The 22,908-nt window shown below is 41.7% G+C and overlaps 1 pseudogene; it reads right to left on the reverse strand.

Moving 5' to 3' along the window:
• Positions 1-20,889: 20,889 nt before the first annotated feature.
• LOC149239602 (2-hydroxyisoflavanone dehydratase pseudogene) lies at positions 20,890-22,217 on the reverse strand (annotated as a pseudogene).
• Between the last annotated feature and the right edge of the window lie 691 nt (positions 22,218-22,908).

Consider the following 22,908-nt stretch of genomic DNA (forward strand, 5'->3'; position numbering starts at 1 on the left):
AATAAGTATAAAAATTAATTAAATAATTATTATTTTATGAAAATTAATTAGGGTAATGATTTAGTTTTGGAAACTAATATTAAAATAATTAAATGTCCATGATTTTACCAATTTGCACTATATCTTTTTGTTCAAAGATCAACCACTACATAATGGCAATTTGGTCATGATTATGATTTATCAATTTGCACTTTATTTTCATTCACAGCGATCACTGTGTAATCAATGGAAAAAGATTTGCATAATAAAATCATAACCAGATCATGTGTTCTGATTTATTGGTGTTTTAATTTAAGGTTCACTTTTTAAAAAAAAATTATGAGAAACTTGTTTCACAACTTCATCACACGGATATTTTTTTTCCATTTCAAATGAGAAGAACCACAAAACCTTATAATCAATTTGTAGTTAAGTTAAGGTTTAGCCTAAATATAATTAAATTAAAGTAAAAATATTAAATTCCAGTTTATATAAAAGCTTCGAATTTATTTAATTTAAAAATTGTTAATTGTAATAATGCTTTGTGGTAGTGGAGAATCTAATCTTACCAATTAACAATAATAATATTTTATTATAATGATAATGTTTTTTCTGAGAAAAATATCTAGTAAAATATAAATAGATATATATTTTAAAAAGTAGTTATTCATATCAAATATATTATAAAAGATAGATTGGATATATTTCTTTATAATATATAAATTATTAAAAACAAAGTTTCTTATTGAATTATTTATTTATTTCCCCTTAAGGAAAAATCATAATTTCATTAATAAAAGGAAATTACATTTTGTAGATGCATATGTGCATATTCAGATCATATCCAGGACATGACTATCAACAACTAACAGAGATCAAAAATTTGTTGCCTTTATCCACGCAGGGAGGCAACAATATATAAGACTATAAACCAATAGTAATAGAAACTATTTAACTATCCGACGATAAATATATACACAAAAAAAAAATTATGTTTGCAAAAAAATTAGCAAAAATTAAGCTTGTATGTCCATAAAAGGCCGATGGTAATATTGATAGTGAATTCCATCATGAAACTCTCGGATCATCTAGATGTCTGGCTCCCCGATCACAACTTCTTTGGATAAGTTGTCAGCAGCCCCGTTCCATTCCCTGAAAATGTGATTACATGTAAAGGAATCAAATGATGAAAGTAATCTCAGAGTTTCATCCAGTATATGATTCAATGAATAAGTAGTGCACCTAGATGTTCTATTCAGCCAATCACATATGATTTTGGAATCTCCAAATAATTGAAATCTCTACAATTTCTCTCCAGTGCAAATTGAATGAGGTGTTTTGTAGCTAAAAGCTTTGCAAAATTATTAGTTCCACATTTGAAGCCCATGAGCATGCTGTAAGAATGATGATGATTTATATGTAATACAACCCCCCCACCATACCCTGTCTCTTGTGCAGCCTCGTCGAAGTAAGCCCGTGGCTTGTGATGGTCTATATGTTCAGGTGTAATGTTTCGGGTGCACTGTGGGGGAGGATCATCAGGGATGAGGGTGTAATCAACCAGCACCCTGGCTGTCGAGACAGACCAATTCGACTCTGTATTTTCGAAGATTATTCGATTTCTGGCGATCCAAATTGCCCAGCAAATCAATAGGGGCACATTGCACTATTTATGAGTAGATACAGAAGTATAATAAGACTGTCAGGCCGTGATAATAGATATGCTAGACCAAATGGATGATGGAGCAACAATAGGGATAATAATATCCCATAGTTTTTGGGCTTCTGTGCATTCGAGGAACAAGTGGATGGCGGATTCGTTATCACTTCTGCACAGGTAGCACCAGTGAGGGCCAAATTGTGCTCGCTTAAGGAGGCTATCACCCGTAGGGATTTTATTCTGAAGGATGGTCCACATTAACATCCACGACTTGGGGGAGCTTTAAGCTTCCAAAGGTGCCTCCACCAGTGTGCAATAATCTGAGGCCTTCTAGCTCCAGTCAGGGCCAAATATCCATCTTTGGAGGAATATCTGCCAGATTTAGATAGTGCCCAAATAATTTCATCATTGCCATTAGTGATTCGTATGTGAGCTTCTGTAAGTGCCTGAGTGAAATCCTCCCAATACTGTACCCATAGAGGGGGAATGTTTAACTGAGGTGCAGTTTTCCAGGCCTGGTGCAGGAAAGTGGTATTATCCATATCAACAATATGGGCAATATGAGAAGAATTTTCGTTTTGGAGGTGTTATATGAGCTCAATAGGATGTCTATGCATATTTCCGCAACCAACCCACAGATCAATACCAATGCAGACTTTATTACCCAAGCGAATTCTCCAAGTGATGCCTTCTTTGATAGGATTTAATGCCTTGATAACAACTTTCCAGATAATGGAAATCCCAGAAGTACATCTGTGGGGTCGCCTTATCCAATCCATAATATGTAGTGGGGCGATGTATTTTAGATAAGTAACCTTAGACCATAGGCTGTCAGCTGATACAAGGTGCCAACCAAGCTTAGCAACCAGTGCAGATGAGAAATCTTCTAGTTTTTTTAATCCCCAACCCCCCCACTTCTTTAGGAAATTGAGGGCCTCCCACTTGACCCAAGCGAATATCCTGCCCTGCTTGCTCCCCTACCATAGAAATCTGCAGCAAAGAGATTGAATTTTGGAGAGGATGCTTCTGGGCATCCATGCTAGAGACATCCAATAGACAGGAGTGGCCTCTAAGACACTTTTGATGAGGGTGAGATGGCCAGCGGGAGATAGATATTTGAGATACCAGATGTTGAGCATTTTTTCCATTTTAGAGATGAGCCAAGTCCAGTCGGCAACCTTGTAGACCAAGGGCTTTAAATTGTACCCCAGATATTTTAATCCTTCTGCCAGGATCAGTTGAGTAAATCGAAAGCGCTAGTCTGCAAAAAAGATCCCATGTGGAGTACATTATACAACTGTCAAGGTGGATTTTGAATCATTAATCAGCATGCCAGTAGCCACTTGAAATAGAGAGAAGGTGTCTTTGATATTGGTAAGATCACCAACGCTGCCATTGAGAAATATTAGGATATCATCTACGAAAAGTAGATGAGTTAATATGAAACCTTTAGATATCTTTACGCCCTATAATCTACCTCTTCTATGTTCATCATTTATAAGTCTACTGAGGCCTTCCATGACAAGAAGGAAGAGTAAAGGTGATAGCGGACACCCTTGCGGCAAACCCCTTTCAGAAAATAAGAAGGGGGATGCACTACCATTCACCGGGATGCTGAAGGGGATGTTAGATATACAACTCATAATCCATTTGATGTATATGAATGGAAAACCCAAGTGGGTTAAAAGCATTCTAATGTATAGCCAATTTACTCTATCAAATTCCTTGGACAAATCAACTTTCATAATCATACCTTTGGCTCGCCTGGTATGTAGAGTATGAAATACTTCCTGAGCAGTGCCCATTGCTTCGTGTATCTGTCGATCCTGTAGGAAGGTGAATTGCTTTGGTGAAATGTAGTTGGATAGGATGGGCCACATCCGGTTGGCAATGATCTTAGCAATAATCTTTTATATGTAGTTGCAGAGAGAAATGGGGCGATATTCTTCATAGGAGACCAGATTATTAGTTTTCGGGATGAGTGCGATGAAGTAGAGGTGATGGATGCCTCAAGATATCCTTTGGTTCTAAAATCATCAACAATTTTTAGCATATCTCCACCAATGATGTCAAAGAAAGCCAAATAGAACTCTATTTGGTCAATTCTCCTTCCTCCTCTTGATCTACAAACCTTGGGAAAAGTTGTGCCACCTTGATGATATCTGCCAGATTTGCATCTCGTGGAGAACAGTAAATACCTTTGAAATGAGAGGTTGCAAGCGTAGCTAGTAGTTGAAAAGAGTTTACAACCTGTCCCTGATCATTCTGGAGTTTCCAGATGGTATTAATCGCCTTCCTTCCATTGGTGAACTTATGAAAAAATTTAGTATTTTCATCCCCCTCATGCATCCAAATGGCCCTGCTTCTTAATCGCCAGACTTCTTCCCGATCCTTAAGGATTTTCCCTCGGCAGTGTATAGGGAAGTAATCCTCTCTGTATGTTTGTCAGAAGTGAATAAACCTCCCTGATCATTTTCAAAAGCAGGTAAATAAGCTTCAATCAGTGTGAGGGACCGTTCCTGCTGTATTCTTTTATTGTGAGCCCAATGCTTGGACAATTTCTTGAATTCAGCAAGATTGCATGTAAAACCATTAATATAGTCACCCCTCACCCCAAGAGGGTTTGCTTTCCAGAAATTAGTGACCATACTGATATATGAATCTTCCCTGAGACAGGCAGAGCAAAATTTGAAAGGTCCTTTAGGCTTTGCTCTACCTCCATCAATATCCAAGTATATGGGGAGATGATCAGAGATCCCCCCAGATCCAACCCTCTGTCGAATGTGAAATCCCAGTTCCATAACCTTCTCTTTGACTAAGAAGCGGTAAGTCTTCGAGCCAGTCCTTATTCCCCAGTCTTGTTATTCCTCCAGGTCGCTTGTAGTTTAGCTGAAGGGATATTGATCAACTAATGAGTGTCCAGAATGGATAAGAAGTAGTCCGGTAGGGAGTCTTGCTATGCTCTATGTCCCTAAGACTCGGCATGACCGATGGAAAAATTGATATCCCCTCCAAGAATCAGGTGTTCATCCAAAAATAAATCCGAACCTAGAAGGTTTTGCTAGAATTCAGGTCTATTTTGACAAGGCCCATACACATTAAAGATCGGAAGTTCATACCCAGATCTGCAGAGTGTATGCCAGCACCAATATGGCTAGCTCCTCCCCAACAATTGAGCAACTTAATAGTGCTAGTATTGTAACCCAAGGCTAAACCCCCTGATCTCCCATGAGCATCTAGGCCAATAAAAATCCACCCAGGAAACATGATTTGTAGGGTATGGGAAATGTCAGCCGCAGGGCCTAGAGTCTCTTGTAAGAACAAAATATCATGCAAGTCAGATGTAAATAAACAACGGAGTGCTAATTTCTTATCAGGGCTAGCAAGACCTCTGCAATTGAAGGAGATGATCTTCATGAAGGGGGTTCAGATTGGGTGTCTTTGGCTCTAAGTACCCCAGGGATAGTAGATTTTTTGCCCAAAGCAATCTCATCTGCTGCTACAAATTGATCTTTTGAGAGCGAGGAGGGTCTCCCCCTATGGTGCTTATGAGGAGGGGGGGAGGTAATGATATCAAGCCCTACATGATCCAGTGCCTGTCTCTTGGCTTTTGAGCGGCTCATGTACCCTGATATAGAAGGAGCCTGATCTGAAGTGGATGGTGGTGGGTGAGGGGTAATCGAAGGGAAGGGCAGAGATGGAGTGTAAATGGGGTTGGATGAAACCTGACAAAAAATCAGGGCAGAGGCAGCAGAGGCACATGCAGAGGTTAGACATAATCCCAATGTTACACCAGATCATATGACGGAAAAGAAACCAAAAGATGATCCAGATGATATGATATCAAGAAATGATGAGCTGCAAAGGGAAGATGAGGTGAAGGGTAGGTTCTTACCCAGAGAAAGAGAGCCCTCAGTGGATGCCCTGGTACAAGTAGGAGGTGGTGGAGGTGGACGATGGGGAGGTCTACCACATTTCTTCTAATTGGTTTGTGGAGGGACCGCATTCTTGTCTGTCAGGGTCGTCTGCATCTCGTCCATCTCCTCTGTAGGTTCCATATTCTGTGGTTGCTTCTCCTATGAAGGGGGCTCCTGTGCCATAGTTTCCTAAACCAGGTTTTGTTTGTTAGCCTTGCCAATAAGAAGACAATCTTTATATAGGTGTCCCACCTTGTGGCAATGCTTTCATCTAAATGGCACCCCCTCATCATCCAAAATCTGTCTCCTAGCATTATTCCTCCATCGAATGTTTATGTGCTCTAGTAAACCATCAAAGAGATCTAGGTGAACCATTATCCTAGAAAATGCCATGCGCCCCGTAGTCTAAAAAGAGTCATCATATGTGAGATAGATGCCAAGGGCATTTCCAATCCTCTATAAGACATCATCCATCTAGAAATGAAGAGGAAGCCCTGGGAGGCGCACCCAGATAGGTCCAGCATCAACCCTCTCCCATTCCGGATCAAACAATAGCATCCATTTTTGAAGCAATACAGGTGCCTAATCTATGTGCCAGACCGTGGACAATACCCAATTGGTATGTGCAAGGTAGCTGAATCGCAAAGCAAACCAACCCTTTACAAATGTCTGTACCTTTGGGGGATCTTTCAGGTGATGACCCCAGACTTCCGAGGTCCATTGTTGAAGCTTATCCACACTATAATGTTAGCCATGAACCTGACGCACAAGCACTTTCTTCGCGGTATATATGGAGTCCAGAAGTTGAGTGTCCTCGGTGAGATTGAGGAAAACCTTGCAGGGCTGAAGCTTTAAGAACCTTTTTTTTTGAAACCCCAAATAATCTTGCAGCAAAGGTTTCCAGAGCCATGTCTGTATGAGCAGTCGCCGATGTAGGGGAAGCCCTAGAATCTGCTGCGGTCGTCGACGGAATGGAGGCAAATATCCCCAGGATAGGTCCAATCCCAGTAAAATTTCCTAGTGGGGGAGCTATAGAGGATAGGGGAGCAGATAAGACAGGCCACAAAGTAGGTAAGACCAAGAGACGGTCCGTCGAGGGTATGCTAGAAGCAGACAAATGAGGGTTTAGAGCTGGATCCTCGACAAGGGTTTTGACTCAAGGTTTTGACAAAGGGTCAGTAAATGCAAGCGTGTGCGGTGAGAGCGGATGTGTAATGAATTCAAGGGGTGAAGGAGCGTCTTCAGGGAGTGATAAAGATGTAATGCGGGAGCGAGAGATGGGCGGGAGAGCATCAACCTCATTGGATAGCGCACTGTTGAAGGGAAAGTAACCGACAGCAGTTGTCTCGGGGGGTGTCCAGATGGGCACATCCTCTGAAGAATCCGCGGAGTAATCGACCAGCTCATCCATAACTGTCAAGCATGGGTGAAGGTCGGTGAAGATGGAGAGTAAGGAGTAAAAAACTGACCGTCTGCATTATGAAGCGTCGATGAAAGCCCGTTCCAAGAGATGGGTGGGTGGAATGGGGGGCAAAAAACAATAGTTGAGAAGTTACAGGGGCAGGAGCTGTCGTACCACAGATTCAGAGAACTACAGGCGGTCTCTGCAAAGAAACCCTAACCCCCTCGCCATGTTGCCCTCCACCTGAACATGGTCTATTGACTTATTTATTATTTGAATTGACAATGATTTTAATTTATTATTAACATTTTTTACTATATTATATAATATAAATTAGTGATTTTTTATTTTTAAAATAATTATATATTAATTATTTTTAAAATATTTAACTGTTTTTAATATATATTGAATAAAAATTTTAAAAGTTATGATCGGAATCAATATATATTTGAAATTTTGTTTTAGTTGGAATGTTTATTATTTTCAGTCATTTTTTTATCTTCATAGAATGTCAATAAATGTCTTGATGCGTTGAAAAAATAATTTGTAGGAGATACTTTGCAAACTTTTGTGGCATTTATTTTTTATACGAGTTGTATTTAATGCGATTTTTTGGAAGTTTTTTTTGTGGGTTTTTCCCATCTAATTTCTCTTATTGAAATTACAACTTTTATGGGTAACCCCTGCAGAGTCCAAGTGCCTTACAAGTTTTTCAACTCGCTGAATTCATTAAATAACACAAATCAAAATTTCATTTCAAATTTTTACACCAAAAAATCACACTAAAAACAAATTCATTATTATATAAATAATTATTAATCATTATACTTTATATACACTGAACAAAGCTCTTACCTATTTAATTTTAGATAACAAAAATAAGAATTCCGTCAAAAGTTTAAAAAAAAAATAAGACATCAAAATCTTATTGATTAAGGATGGTGGCTAAAATATTTGCAAGAAGTTTTTGGTTTTGTGTAATTCTTAATCATTATACTTTATATACTCTGAACCAAAGCTCTTACCTATTTAATTTTAGATAACAAAAATAAGAGTTCAGTCAAAAGTAAAAAAAAAAAAAAAAAGACGTCAAAATCTTATTGATTAAGGATGTTGGCTAAAATATTTGCAGGAAGTTTTTGGTTTTGCGATAATATAAAATAAGCCTTAAATTAATCCTATTTTGGTTTTGCGATAATAGTATCATTATAAAATAAGAGTTGAATTAATCTTATTGTATATAAATATTAATAAAAATAATAAAATTCATTTATTAATATTAAATTATAAAAATTTGCAATTTAAAAAAAAACAAAGTAATACCCTATTAAAGGTGAAATTGAATGCCTAACACATGGTCTGCAATAACTATAATAACAGTGTGTAACCAAACGTCAAGGATACCCAGCGGTATCTCTGTTTCAATTTCAAATGAGAAGAATAACAACCGATGCATTTATTTACTAACAGTTCAACACATTCGATTCTAACACTTAAGGGATCTCTGCCCCTATCCCTCTCGCACTCTCTGTCCTCCCCTCCCTCTCTCTCTGGCTCCCTCTCCCCCTCCCCATCTCTTGCTCTCTCCCCTTCCTTCTCTCGCTTCCCCTCTCTACAGCCACATATCTCTCTATCTTCTTCTCTCCCTCTCCCTCTCCCTCTCCTTATCCTCCCTCTCGTCTCCCTCTCCCATCCCCCTCTCTCTCACCCTCCCTCCTTCTCTCTCTCTCTCTCTAGATCTCTCCCCCTCTCCCTCTATCTCTCTCTCTAACTCTCTTCCCCTATCCCTCTCTCTCCCCTTCTCTCCCTCCCCCTCTCCCTCTTATGCTCTCTCTCTCTCTCCCTCCCTCATTTCTCTGTCTCTCTCCTCCTTCTCCCCCACCCCCTCTACCTCTCTCCATCCACCCCTCTTCCACTCTTGCTCTCTCGCGGCCCCCACACTCTCATTATCTCTCTCGCTATCATTATCACCATCATATCATCAAACAACCTAAAGCATGCCATTTAACAATCAAAAAAATAATCATCGTTATCGTAATCATATCATTTAACAAATACAATCCACATCATGTAGCAAACAAAAACATTTTATCAATTAGAAATCAATAATCATGATATTATCTAAGAAAACCGATCACTATATCATCCAACAAAAAATAAAATAAATACATACATAAACATATACACATTAAAAGTGCAAAAAATGTCAACATCATATTATCTTTCAATGCAATCCTATTATCTAATTAGCAAAAGCACAACCATCATATCACATAAACAGACAAAAACTACTTTCATTTAAAAAAGCACATAAAGTACACCAACATATACATATCATTACAAATAAAAAACAATCTCTATACATAAATATCGATGTCATGTCATCTAACAAATATATCATATTATAAAAAAACACTATTTATGGGTGGTTGAAAAAAAACAATTAAGTCTCTTTTCACATTTAAATAATCAAACACATCCATTTCACTTATCTTATAAAAATAAAACAATTCTACTCATGAATAAATTATTTTATATCATCCAATTTCCAAATGACAAATAATTACATATAATAAAATAATACATAGATATCCTTTCACATTATAAACAATGAGTTACAAATAAAAAAATTCAATTCACAAAAAAAATTCAATTCAAAACAATATTCTTTTCATTATTATATAATTTCAAATTAATCAATAATTATACAAACACAAATATAACTAAACAATTCAAATATTATTTTATTGCACGGGTAAAAAAATTATGTTACATTAATCTTACATGGGTTTGGTGGCATGGGAAAGACTATCCTTGATCGATGTTGGTTTTACAAGCCTGTTTAATGCAAACAGAGAAGGATGTAGATTTCCTTTTGTTAAGTTGTTTGACAATATAGCATCAACTCCATATATATATATATTAAAATTGTAAGAGTTAAAGAGAGCAAAAACAATTAGGAGATAGGTATCACAGAACATAATGTTAATACATGTGGCTGCTTTCATTCTATTGAACCCCTTTTCTGTCATTTTAATATTGGTGTTTTTTCTCACGACTAAAAAAAATTGAAAATACAACAACAATACATAAATTCCTTATCATCACAACTATCACTATAAATTATAAATTATTTGAATAAACTGTGATACATGAAAATAAAGAAATGCATGGAAATTTGAACATTATTTTGCGTAAACAAAATAGGCAAACACATTTACCATAAAATGGACATTGATTTTATAAGACCCCGCAAGTCAAGAAATGCTTACTTGATCCGGATTTAAGCAGGAACGTAATAGATTACAGAGATAACCATAAATACAGAGATGCGATAACCACAAAAACAGAGATGCAGTGGAAATAATACTTCATTTCATTAATGGAGAATATTGAAATATGCTTACAAATAGAAATAACCCAGCTAGGGCGATTGTAGCTTATCTCTGAGAAGAGATGTGTCGGCTACATGCCTCTAAATTGTTTCGAACTGTCTTTAAAATGAGGCTCGAAGGCCTATTTATTATTGAGAAACAATGGAAAACCCTTCACATTCCAAAACCTAACCCTAGAAGATTAAACGCCAAATTGTGGGCCCCGTTTTGGGGTGAGTTGGACAGCCAACTTCCCGGGGTCGCGAATTAGTCGTATTATCTCCGTTTGATGCGCATGATAGCCCGTTGGAAAGATCTCTCCGAGGACTACGACGAAAAAGACAATTTTTATCAAAAAAATCGCTGGCGGAGGATTTCCCAAAAAAAAAACGTCGTTTAGGGCCTCAAAATGGCTCCGGAAGTTTAGGACCCGAAAAACTGCTAAAAATAGTAAACTGTGCTATAATTAAGGAAACTGAAAAAATGAAAGAGACAGTTGTGGGGGTCCAAATGGGATAGGTGGGTGGCCACCAACATCCTCCTGGATCATTCCTCCCCCCTTAGGAAGCAATGGTCCCCATTGCGTTGAGTTCCTCCCTAAGATGAGGAAGCTTCTGCTGAGCGGGGTCTCTGGTGAGCTGTAATACAATCTCTGATGTGTCCAGAAATGGTGACGAGCATGGTCGGCGACGGTCCACATTGAACACTCGGTGCAAGCGAAGGGATGGAGGAATGTTGTTTTTCAAAGCATTGTTTCCCGTAGCCTTATTACTGGTGTAAGGACCATGTCGAAGTGGTCTGAGTTTCTAATGGGTTCTGGTAAGGCGTTCTCTCTGCAGATGTAACCAAAATTTTTCGCCCACCTGAAACTTGTGTGGTACCCCTCTGGGTAAGGAGAAGTTGTTCCTGTGTTCTGTCATTACTGTATCCCTATGTTGCTGCTGCTGCGTGGAGGAACCCTTTGCGGGGGTCATGGATGTAGCAACGATCTTCCCATTACTTTGGGAGCGAACCAGATAGGAAATAAATTTCCTAGTCTGTGAGATGAGCTTGCTGCCTTTCTTAGCAGTGATCAAAGAGGTGGCGGTAGGTGGGGCTACCTCTGGTATCCTGTATAATGAATTATCCAAAGAAATGATGACAGCGCGAGGCCTTGACTCATACACAGCATGTCGCCTCCACAAGTATGGCTGGCCTAATAGTACATCACAAACATCCAGAGGTGTAACATCACACAATACCTCGTCTGTGAAGGGCTTGATGCTGTAGGGAAGGCGGCACTGCTGGCGAACTTTTAGATCTCGTCCTTCGTGAAGCCAAGCGATACTATACAGTTGTGGGTGTGGCGTAGTTGGTAGGCCCAACCGCTTCACGACCTCTGCTGAAATGAAGTTCTTTTGGCTGCCACTGTCGACAATGAATTGCAGCGGCGAACCCTTCACCCACATCTGTGAGTGGAAAAGACGTTCCCCCTCCTCTGGATCTTCGGGCTCATTTTTCTGGATCTTGGCAGTAGCAACAGTGGCGCTGGGATCCGCATCAATGATCTGCTTCCCTTTGTCATTCCCCTTATCGGGTTCTGACTCAAAGTCGGAACATGCATCTGATTCAGAAGCCTTCAACTCAGCCACTAGCGACTGCTTGGTCCGACACTCACTTGTGTTATGAGTGGGACTCTTGTGGAACTCACACCACTTTCCTGTGTCCTTCTTCGGCTTCATGGTGTTGTTCTTTTCTTGCGGCTTCGACGGGTTGTCTTGGGTCACCCCACCTTGGCTTTGTCCTTTGGGCTTTGGATTTGCAGATCCAAAGTCTCGCTTCTTCTGTTTGAACTTTTGCTTATTTTGACAGCATATCGGTATGTTGTGCCGAGTGAGGAGATGTTCAAGAAATCCATCTCTTCCTGGATGTATCTGTGTAGGTAGCCGCGGTATTTGAGTACCAGATGCAGCTCAGAATCTTTGATACCCAATTGTGTGCGAAGGGTATGGAAAATGTTTGTGAACTCCAGCACATCTTGGTCTCGTCCCTGCCGCAGTGTGGTCCATTTGATGTATTTTTCCTCATAGCTTTTGACAGGGTAGTACTGCTCCTTGATGGCATCCCGGAAGTCATTCCAAGTGGGTGCGGCTGAAAACAGTGAGCCTGTACTTTCATCCTTCTGTTCGCAGTAGGTTTCCCACCAGTCCTTGACGTGGGGGGCTGCTTTGAGAAGAGCAAAAACAATCTTTTCCCGACTTGAAAATTCATGAACGGAAAAATACCCATCTAGCAGATTTAACCATTTATCTACGACATCTGCGTCTATTTGACCCTCAAAGATGGGGATTTCAAAATTAACTTGTACCTTAAACGGTGTGGCGTTTCCAGAGTAGCTGTTGGAAGCCGATGCGTCGCCTCTGGGTAGCCGCTGAAGGATCTGCGCGAAGCTATCCATCATCGCGTTCCTTTGCCGCTCGAGGGCTTCTTCGAGCAAGATTCTGATAGGATCTCCTGCCCCCTCGTCTTTCTTCTCATCCGCCATGGGAGGTCGTCGATATTTGCGAGGCTGGTCTTGCAAAGGTTCGACCAATTCAAGCCCTAACTCCTTATATCCCGACCTCGTTGGGGACATGCAAAGAAAAACAGAGAAAAAGCAGACCGCTCTGATACCACTGATCCGGATTTAAGCAGGAACGTAATAGATTACAGAGATAACCATAAATACAGAGATGCGATAACCACAAAAACAGAGATGCAACGGAAATAATACTTCATTTCATTAATGGAGAATATTGAAATATGCTTACAAATAGAAATAACCCAGCTAGGGCGATGGTAGCTTATCTCTGAGAAGAGATGTGTCAGCTACATGCCTCTGAACTGTTTCGAACTGTCTTTACAATGAGGCTCGAAGGCCTATTTATTATTGAGAAACAATGGAAAACCCTTCACATTCCAAAACCTAACCCTAGAAGATTAAACGCCAAATTGTGGGCCCCGTTTTGGGGTGAGTTGGACAACCAACTTCCCGGGGTCGCGAATTAGTCGTATTATCTCCGTTTGACGCGCATGATAGCCCGTCGGAAAGATATCTTCGAGAACTATGACGGAAAAGACGATTTTTGTCATAAAAATCGTTGGCGGAGGATTTTTCAAAAAAAAACGTCGTTTAGGGCCTCAAAACGGCTCCGGAAGTTTAGGACCCGAAAAACTGCTAAAAATAGTAAACTGTGCTATAATTAAGGAAACTGAAAAACTGAAAGAGACAGTTGTGGGGGTCCAAATGGGATAGGTGGGTGGCCACCAACATCCACCTGGATCATTCCTCCCCCCTTAGGAAGCAATGGTCCCCATTGCGTTGAGTTCCTCCCTGAGATGAGGAAGCTTCTGCTGAGCGGGTTCTCTGGTGAGCTTTTCTGCAATCTCTGATGTGTCCAGAAATGGTGAGGAGCATGGTCGGCGACGGTCCACATTGAATACTCGGTGCAAGCGAAGGGATGGAGGAATGTTGTGTTTCAAAGCATTGTTTCCCGTAGCCTTATTACTGGTGTAAGGACCATGTCGAAGTGGTCTGAGTTTCTAATGGGTTCTGGTAAGGCGTTCTCTCTGCAGATGTAACCAAACTTTTTCGCCCACCTGAAACTTGTGTGGTACCCCTCTGGGTAAGGAGAAGTTGTTCCTGTGTTCTGTCATGACTGTATCCCTATGTTGCTGCTGCTGCGTGGAGGAACCCTTTGCGGGGGTCATGGATGTAGCAACGATCTTCCCCTTACTTTGGGAGCGAACCAGACAGGAAATAAATTTCCTAGTCTGTGAGATGAGCTTGTTGCCTTTCTTAGCAGTGATCAAAGAGGTGGCGGTAGGTGGGGCTACCTCTGGTATCCTGTATAATGAATTATCCAAAGAAATGATGACAGCGCGAGGCCTTGACTCATACACAGCATGTCGCCTCCACAAGTATGGTTGGCCTAATAGTACATCACAAACATCCAGAGGTGTAACATCACACAATACCTCGTCTGTGAAGGGCTTGATGCTGTAGGGAAGGCGGCACTGCTGGCGAACTTTGAGATCTCGTCCTTCGTGAAGCCAAGTGATACTATACGGTTGTGGGTGTGGCGTAGTTGGTAGGCCCAACCGCTTCACGACCTCTGCTGAAACGAGGTTCTTTTGGCTGCCACTGTCGACAATGAATTGCAGCGGCGAACCCTTCACCCACATCTGTGAGTGGAAAAGACGTTCCCCCTCCTCTGGATCTTCGGGCTCATTTTTCTGGATCTTGGCAGTAGCAACAGTGGCGCTGGGATCCGCATCAATGATTTGCTTCCCTTTGTCATTCCCCTTATCGGGTTCTGACTCAGAGTCGGAACATGCATCTGATTCAGAAGCCTTCAACTCAGCCACCAGCGACTGCTTGGTCCGACACTCACTTGTGTTATGAGTGGGACCTTGTGGAACTCACACCACTTTCCTGTGTCCTTCTTCGGCTTCATGGTGTTGTTCTTTTCTTGCGGCTTCGACGGGCTGTTTTGGGTCACCCCGCCTTGGCTTTGTCCTTTGGGCTTTGGATTTGCAGATCCAAAGTCTCGCTTCTTCTGTTTGAACTTTTGCTCGATTTTGACAGCGTATCGGTATGCTGTGCCGAGTGAGGAGATGTTCAAGAACTCCATCTCTTCCTGGATGTATCTGTGTAGGCAGCCGCGGTATTTGAGTACCAGATGCAGCTCAGAATCTTTGATACCCAATTGTGTGCGAAGGGTATGGAAAATGTTTGTGAACTCTAGCACATCTTGGTCTCGTCCCTGCCGCAGTGTGGTCCATTTGATGTATTTGTCCTCATAGCTTTTGACAGGGTAGTACTGCTCCTTGATGGCATCCCGGAAGTCATTCCAAGTGGGTGCGGCTGAAAACAGTGAGCCTGTACTTTCATCCTTCTGTTCGCAGTAGGTTTCCCACCAGTCCTTGACGTGGGGGGCTGCTTTGAGAAGAGCAAAAACAATCTTTTCCCGACTTGAAAATTCATGAACAGAAAAATACCCATCTAGCAGATTTAACCATTTATCTACGACATCTGCGTCTATTTGACCCTCAAAGATGGGGATTTCAAAATTAACTTGTACCTTAAACAGGTGTGGCGTTTCCAGAGTAGCTGTTGGAAGCCGATGCGTCGCCTCTGGGTAGCCGCTGAAGGATCTGCGCGAAGCTATCCATCATCGCGTTCCTTTGCCGCTCGAGGGCTTCTTCGAGCAAGATTCTGATAGGATCTCCTGCCCCCTCGTCTTTCTTCTCATCCGCCATGGGAGGTCATCGAGATTTGCGAGGCTGGTCTTGCAAAGGTTCGACCAATTCAAGCCCTAACTCCTTATATCCCGACCTCGTTGGGGACATGCAAAGAAAAACAGAGAAAAAGCAGACCGCTCTGATACCACTGATCCGGATTTAAGCAGGAATGTAATAGATTACAGAGATAACCATAAATACAGAGATGCGATAACCACAAAAAAAGAGATGCAGCGGAAATAATACTTCATTTCATTAATGGAGAATATTGAAATATGCTTACAAATAGAAATAACCCAGCTAGGGCTATGGTAGCTTATCTCTGAGAAGAGATGTGTCGGCTACATGCCTCTGAACTGTTTCGAACTGTCTTTACAATGAGGCTCGAAGGCCTATTTATTATTGAGAAACAATGGAAAACCCTTCACATTCCAAAACCTAACCCTAGAAGATTAAACGCCAAATTGTGGGCCCCGTTTTGGGGTGAGTTGGACAGCCAACTTCCCGGGGTCGCGAATTAGTCGTATTATCTCTGTTTGACGCGCATGATAGCCCGTTGGAAAGATCTCTCCGAGGACTACGACAAAAAGACGATTTTTATCAGAAAAATCGATGGCGGAGGATTTCCCAAAAAAAAACGTCGTTTAGGGCCTCAAAACGGCTCCGGAAGTTTAGGACCCGAAAAACTGCTAAAAATAGTAAATTGTGCTATAATTAAGGAAACTGAAAAACTGAAAGAGACAGTTGTGGGGGTCCAAATGGGATAGGTGGGTGGCCACCAACATCCACCTGGATCATTCCTCCCCCCTTAGGAAGCAATGGTCCCCATTGCGTTGAGTTCCTCCCTGAGATGAGGAAGCTTCTGCTGAGCGGGGTCTCTGGTGAGCTGTTCTGCAATCTCTGATGTGTCCAGAAATGGTGAGGAGCATGGTCGGCGACGGTCCACATTGAACACTCGGTGCAAGCGAAGGGATGGAGGAATGTTGTGTTTCAAAGCATTGTTTCCCGTAGCCTTATTACTGGTGTAAGGACCATGTCGAAGTGGTCTGAGTTTCTAATGGGTTCTGGTAAGGCGTTCTCTCTGCAGATGTAACCAAACTTTTTTGCCCACCTGAAACTTGTGTGGTACCCCTCTGGGTAAGGAGAAGTTGTTCCTGTGTTTTGTCATGACTGTATCCCTATGTTGCTGCTGCTGCGTGGAGGAACCCTTTGCGGGGGTCATGGATGTAGCAACGATCTTCCCCTTACTTTGGGAGCGAACCAGACAGGAAATAAATTTCCTAGTCTATGAGATGAGCTTGTTGCCTTTCTTAGCAGTGATCAAAGAGGTGGCGGTAGGTGGGGCTACCTCTGGTATCCTGTATAATGAATTATCCAAAGAAATGATGACAGCGCAAGGCCTTGACTCATACACAGCATGTCGCCTCCACAAGTATGGCTGGCCTAATAGTACATCACAAACATCCAGAGGTGTAACATCACACAATACCTCGTCTGTGACGGGCTTGATGCTGTAGGGAAGGCGGCACTGCTGGCGAACTTTGAGATCTCGTCCTTCGTGAAGCCAAGCGATACTGTACGGTTGTGGGTGTGGCGTAGTTGGTAGGCCCAACCGCTTCACGACCTCTGCTGAAACGAGGTTCTTTTGGCTGCCACTGTCGACAATGAATTGCAGCGGCGAACCCTTCACCCACATCTGTGAGTGGAAAAGACGTTCCCCCTCCTCTGGATCTTCGGGCTCATTTTTCTGGATCTTGGCAGTAGCAACAGTGGCGCTGGGATCTGCATCAATGATCTGCTTCCCTTTGTCATTCCCCTTGTCGGGTTCTGACTCAGAGTCGGAACATGCATCTGATTCAGAAGCCTTCAACTCAGCCACCAGCGACTGCTTGGTCCGACACTCACTTGTGTTATGAGTGGGACTCTTGTGGAACTCACACCACTTTCCTGTGTCCTTCTTCGGCTTCATGGTGTTGTTCTTTTCTTGCGGCTTCGACGGGTTGTCTTGGGTCACCCCGCCTTGGCTTTGTCCTTTGGGCTTTGGATTTGCAGATCCAAAGTCTCGCTTCTTCTGTTTGAACTTTTGCTCGATTTTGACAGCGTATCGGTATGCTGTGCCGAGTGAGGAGATGTTCAAGAACTCCATCTCTTCCTGGATGTATCTGTGTAGGTAGCCGCGGTATTTGAGTACCAGATGCAGCTCAGAATCTTTGATACCCAATTGTGTGCGAAGGGTATGGAAAATGTTTGTGAACTCCAGCACATCTTGGTCTCGTCCCTGCCGCAGTGTGGTCCATTTGATGTATTTGTCCTCATAGCTTTTGACAGGGTAGTACTGCTCCTTGATGGCATCCCGGAAGTCATTCCAAGTGGGTGCGGCTGAAAACAGTGAGCCTGTACTTTCATCCTTCTGTTCGCAGTAGGTTTCCCACCAGTCCTTGACGTGGGGGGCTGCTTTGAGAAGAGCAAAAACAATCTTTTCCCGACTTGAAAATTCATGAACAGAAAAATACCCATCTAGCAGATTTAACCATTTATCTACGACATCTGCGTCTATTTGACCCTCAAAGATGGGGATTTCAAAATTAACTTGTACCTTAAACGGTGTGGCGTTTCCAGAGTAGCTGTTGGAAGCCGATGCGTCGCCTCTGGGTAGCCGCTGAAGGATCTGCGCAAAGCTATCCATCATCGCGTTCCTTTGCCGCTCGAGGGCTTCTTCGAGCAAGATTCTGATAGGATCTCCTGCCCCTTTGTCTTTCTTTTCATCCGCCATGGGAGGTCGTCGAGATTTGCGAGGCTGGTCTTGCAAAGGTTCGACCAATTCAAGCCCTAACTCCTTATATCCCGACCTCGTTGGGGACATGCAAAGAAAAACAGAGAAAAAGCAGATCGCTCTGATAGCACTGATCCGGATTTAAGCAGGAACGTAATAGATTACAGAGATAACCATAAATACAGAGATGCGATAACCACAAAAACAGAGATGCAGCGGAAATAATACTTCATTTCATTAATGGAGAATATTGAAATATGCTTACAAATAGAAATAACCCAGCTAGGGCGATGGTAGCTTATCTCTGAGAAGAGATGTGCCGGCTACATGCCTCTAAACTGTTTCGAACTGTCTTTACAATGAGGCTCGAAGGCCTATTTATTATTGAGAAACAATGGAAAACCCTTCACATTCCAAAACCTAACCCTAGAAGATTAAACGCCAAATTGTGGGCCCCGTTTTGGGGTGAGTTGGACAGCCAACTTCCCGGGGTCGCGAATTAGTCGTATTATCTCCGTTTGACGCGCATGATAGCCTGTTGGAAAAATCTCTCCGAGGACTACGACGGAAAAGACGATTTTTATCATGAAAATCGTTGGCGGAGGATTTCCCAAAAAAAAACGTCGTTTAGGGCCTCAAAACGGCTCCGGAAGTTTAGGACCCGAAAAACTGCTAAAAATAGTAAACTGTGCTATAATTAAGGAAAATGAAAAACTGAAAGAGACAGTTGTGGGGGTCCAAATGGGATAGGTGGGTGGCCACCAACATCCACCTAGATCATTACTTCTCTTAGATGAATCCACAGGCTCTGAGAAATTTCTTCTCCAGAAAAACCCTCCCAATGGCATTTTCGACCACTGTTGGAATCTTCTATCATGGAGATGAGATGAGATGGCCTAACAGCAAGATTGGGAGGCCCTGTTTCTCTGGAGGAAACCATGGATGCAAAGGATTTGAGATTTAATTTTAAAAACGAAGAAAATAAAACCAAAAAACCATTGCAATTCGATTTTAAAAGTAGAAAATAAGCGCTAAAAAACGGACAGAATATATCAATGAAATAATTATCTGTAACCTATATTCAGAGTGATCGAATACAAAGAGTTGGAAAATAAATTTACCAGAGCCAAGCCAAATGATATGATGGAGGATGCATCCCTCCCTTGGCTTTCAAGTTCAATAGATTCAGAAAGCTCAGATTGATTGGAGGGAGTCCGTCCATATCCAAATCGAATCTGAGACCCCACTCTCATCTTCAATGTGACCCACTTTACGGCTCCTAGTGGCCACCGCCCACATAACTCTGACAGATGGATTCACAACAAAAAGGACCGCAGGCTATGAGGAATTGTTTGTCCAGAAAAACGCTCCCAGTGGCCACGGTTGGCATCTTCTAAGATGTCATCGCCCAGATCCAGCAGTGAGATTGGCAGGAGGCAGAGGATCAATGACAGGTTGAGGGATTGCGAATGGAAGTTATGACTTCGTCGCAGTCAATTGGGTTTTGTTGATTACTAGTAGCATAGCCATCTGCACATAATATTGTGTGGAGGAGGCACAATATTTTTCAATTTCCATCAATTGAACATAACATTGTCGAGATTTCTTCATCTTTTGAAAGCAATTAGTACGGCCAACTCCACCCGGCACAGTCTTCTTAAATCTCCATTCCTAGAACCTTATCGACATTTCCGCACCCTCTGAAAAGAATTCGGGAATCAGTATGGTGTAACATCCCATAGCCAATTCGCATTGTTGTTCTCACTTTCCAGAATTTTTTTTTTACTTCACATTTGATTCGGATTTTTTTTATACTGCACCTTCTGCTCCAAGTTGTCTTTTAATGATGAATTGTGTCTGTCAAGAAAGAAATCAGGGTCAGAAATGGAACTCAACCTAAAGATTCATATGCATGAGAAGCCTAGTCATTAAACACATTGGCCAGGAGTCAGAAGGCGGAAGAAATTGCCCATGTAGGCGTGGTGCCAATCGTTACTAACTCAGAGGTAAAATCATGTCCATGGAACGTGGATCCATGATAGGCCCAGGATCCTTTCTCTCGATCTCGATTTCGATTTCTGTGGAATGATGGACATCTATGCAGATGGTCTTATTACAAGAAAACAATGGTCTTATTACAAGAAAACAACTAGACACATAGAAAAACACTTTAATTCACTTTACAGAAATCGAGCTATGTTAATGAAATTTCCAAAATTAAATCAATTTCTCTCTCATTCATTCATTTAGATATACCAGAATCATTTAAGTGTGAGGAAGAATCGAATTACGCTACAAGGGATTAACTCAAAGGTTGACAGTCGAGAGGTATGGTACACAGGTATTAATGGTGGTCATATACGTGTTTGTGAGTGGTGGATTTGAGACCATTGTTGCGAATCCTGATTCCAGGTCATAGATATAAGTTTTTCTGTTCACATCTTCCTTTTCTATTTATCATCTGTATTCGTTCCCATATAAATGCACCTCACAACAACATCTATTTCAAAACGACATCAATATTCAAAAAAAGCTGTGATCCCTTAAAGGATGAGCATTTATTTATTAATACTCAACGGAGACCACAACGAAGATGAGTGGATAGAGGAGAATCAAGGAGACTAACAGCTTTACTACAGATGTTGTACTTTGACGTTCACATGAAAATATTCTATTTAGGGCTTTTACAGTGAATGAAGTCGGATATGCGTTTCAACATGGGGGGCGCATTCTCAGAGTTTGGATTGAAGAGATGAAACACGTGGCCTTCGCCTTCTGTCATAAACAAATCGGCATCTTTGCCTGCCTTCTTTAGCGCTTCGTAATACCGAATACCTCGATCTCTCAGAAGATCCTTCTCTGCCACGAATACAAGCATTCGTCCATACACCAAAGTCGACAGAGCCGGAGAACGCGGTCCAACTGGGTTGCAAAAAGGATGGTCTTTGTCCGCCCCTGCGGGGAGGGCGATGCTCCATACTATCTCGTTCCTCTTATAAAGATCCTCCACCGCCGCCTCTGACCCTAATTCGCAGCCAATTCGTTCTTCTCCGCCGAAGCCTGGGTGAACCGGAATGGCCCCTTGTAAACACAGGTTACCCCAATTCCTTGTACTGGCACGAATGCCCAGCTGGTGCACGATATTACCTCCAACGCTGTCACCTGCTACGAACACGTTACTGAAATCTGCGTGGCAAGCGAGCCACGGATCGATGGGTTCCCCCTCTGCTGCCTCCGCTTGGCGGGCGAGCCATTCGAGCACATCGAAACAATCGTCATAAGCCGCAGGGAGGCGATGCTCCGGCGTTCTTCGGTAATCCACGGATACGCAAATCACCTTGGTCTCTTTAGCCACTTTATTAAGATAGGTGTGAAAAAATGGAGATGCAGCGGATTCGATGCAGAAACCCCCTCCGTGAACATAAACAAGCACGGGCACTTTTTCATCCGTAACCTCGAGCCGGGGGAGGTAGAGACGAACGAAGACGCCTGTTTCAGGATTGATCACCACGTCCTTGGATGCTACTCCATCCTCGAATTCATCAACGATCTGTGAAGAAGGGGGAACCGTACCGCGGTCGACCAAGCGTTTAACTGTTCCGTCTTCGTAGACTCTCACCATACCGGGAACCTCAAGTACAACGGATAAGGAAGACGGCGACGACTCCATAGGCACGGCGTGGGTTCTGGTATGCCGCTGAACTGAGAGGAGGCCAGAGCAAGGAGCAAGCATAGAGTCACAAACCCCAGTGGCAGATTGCATTTAAAACAGCCTATACCCCATAATTTCCAAGATAAAATGTCCATAACTCTGTTAGTTTACAGTAATGCGCCATTATTTCAAAACCATTAGATAAAAAGCGTCGTTATATGGAAAAAGCATTTCCACTATATAAGAGTAAAGTTTCCAGCTGGCGTCGCTGCGTGGAAAAAGCAGCACTATAAGATGGTAAGTAAGTCGTGAAATGATAAAGAATTGTCAAATTGCTGGACAAAAATAATTTTTTATTTTAAATATATAATTGGATATATATAATATTAAACTTTTATTTTTAATATATAAATGAATATTATAATATTAAGAAGTTTAATGGTTTAAAACGAAAAGTTATAAATTTGAATTCAAGTGGATTTTTATAATACAATTAAAAAAATCCCTCATCCCTCCATTGTTGACTAAAATTTTAAAAATAAGTTATTATTATAACTCCCCACAATATTATAATATTATTCGACTTTTTCTTAATCTAAGTATGATCAAATTCCACGCCACCGTAAATATTTCAAACATAAATATTTTAACAAAGGTCGAAAACCCCACTCCAAACATAAATATTTTAACAAAGGTCGAAAACCCCACTCATGTCAATTTGATTTAAAACTCTTTTATATATGTCCTTCATATCCAAGAGTCACTAAAAGATCTTTCACTAATTATTTTGTGTGTGGGGCATGACATTATCACATCCATCTTTCGTTCCCAGACAACCCAGACACGTTTTGTGATAAAATTCAAACATAGTTGTTTTTTATTAATATAT

Source organism: Pinus tabuliformis, chromosome 8 (assembly GCF_031772625.1).
Source record: "Pinus tabuliformis cultivar Carrire ecotype Pingquan chromosome 8, CPIR1, whole genome shotgun sequence".
Taxonomy (NCBI): Eukaryota; Viridiplantae; Streptophyta; class Pinopsida; order Pinales; family Pinaceae; genus Pinus; species Pinus tabuliformis.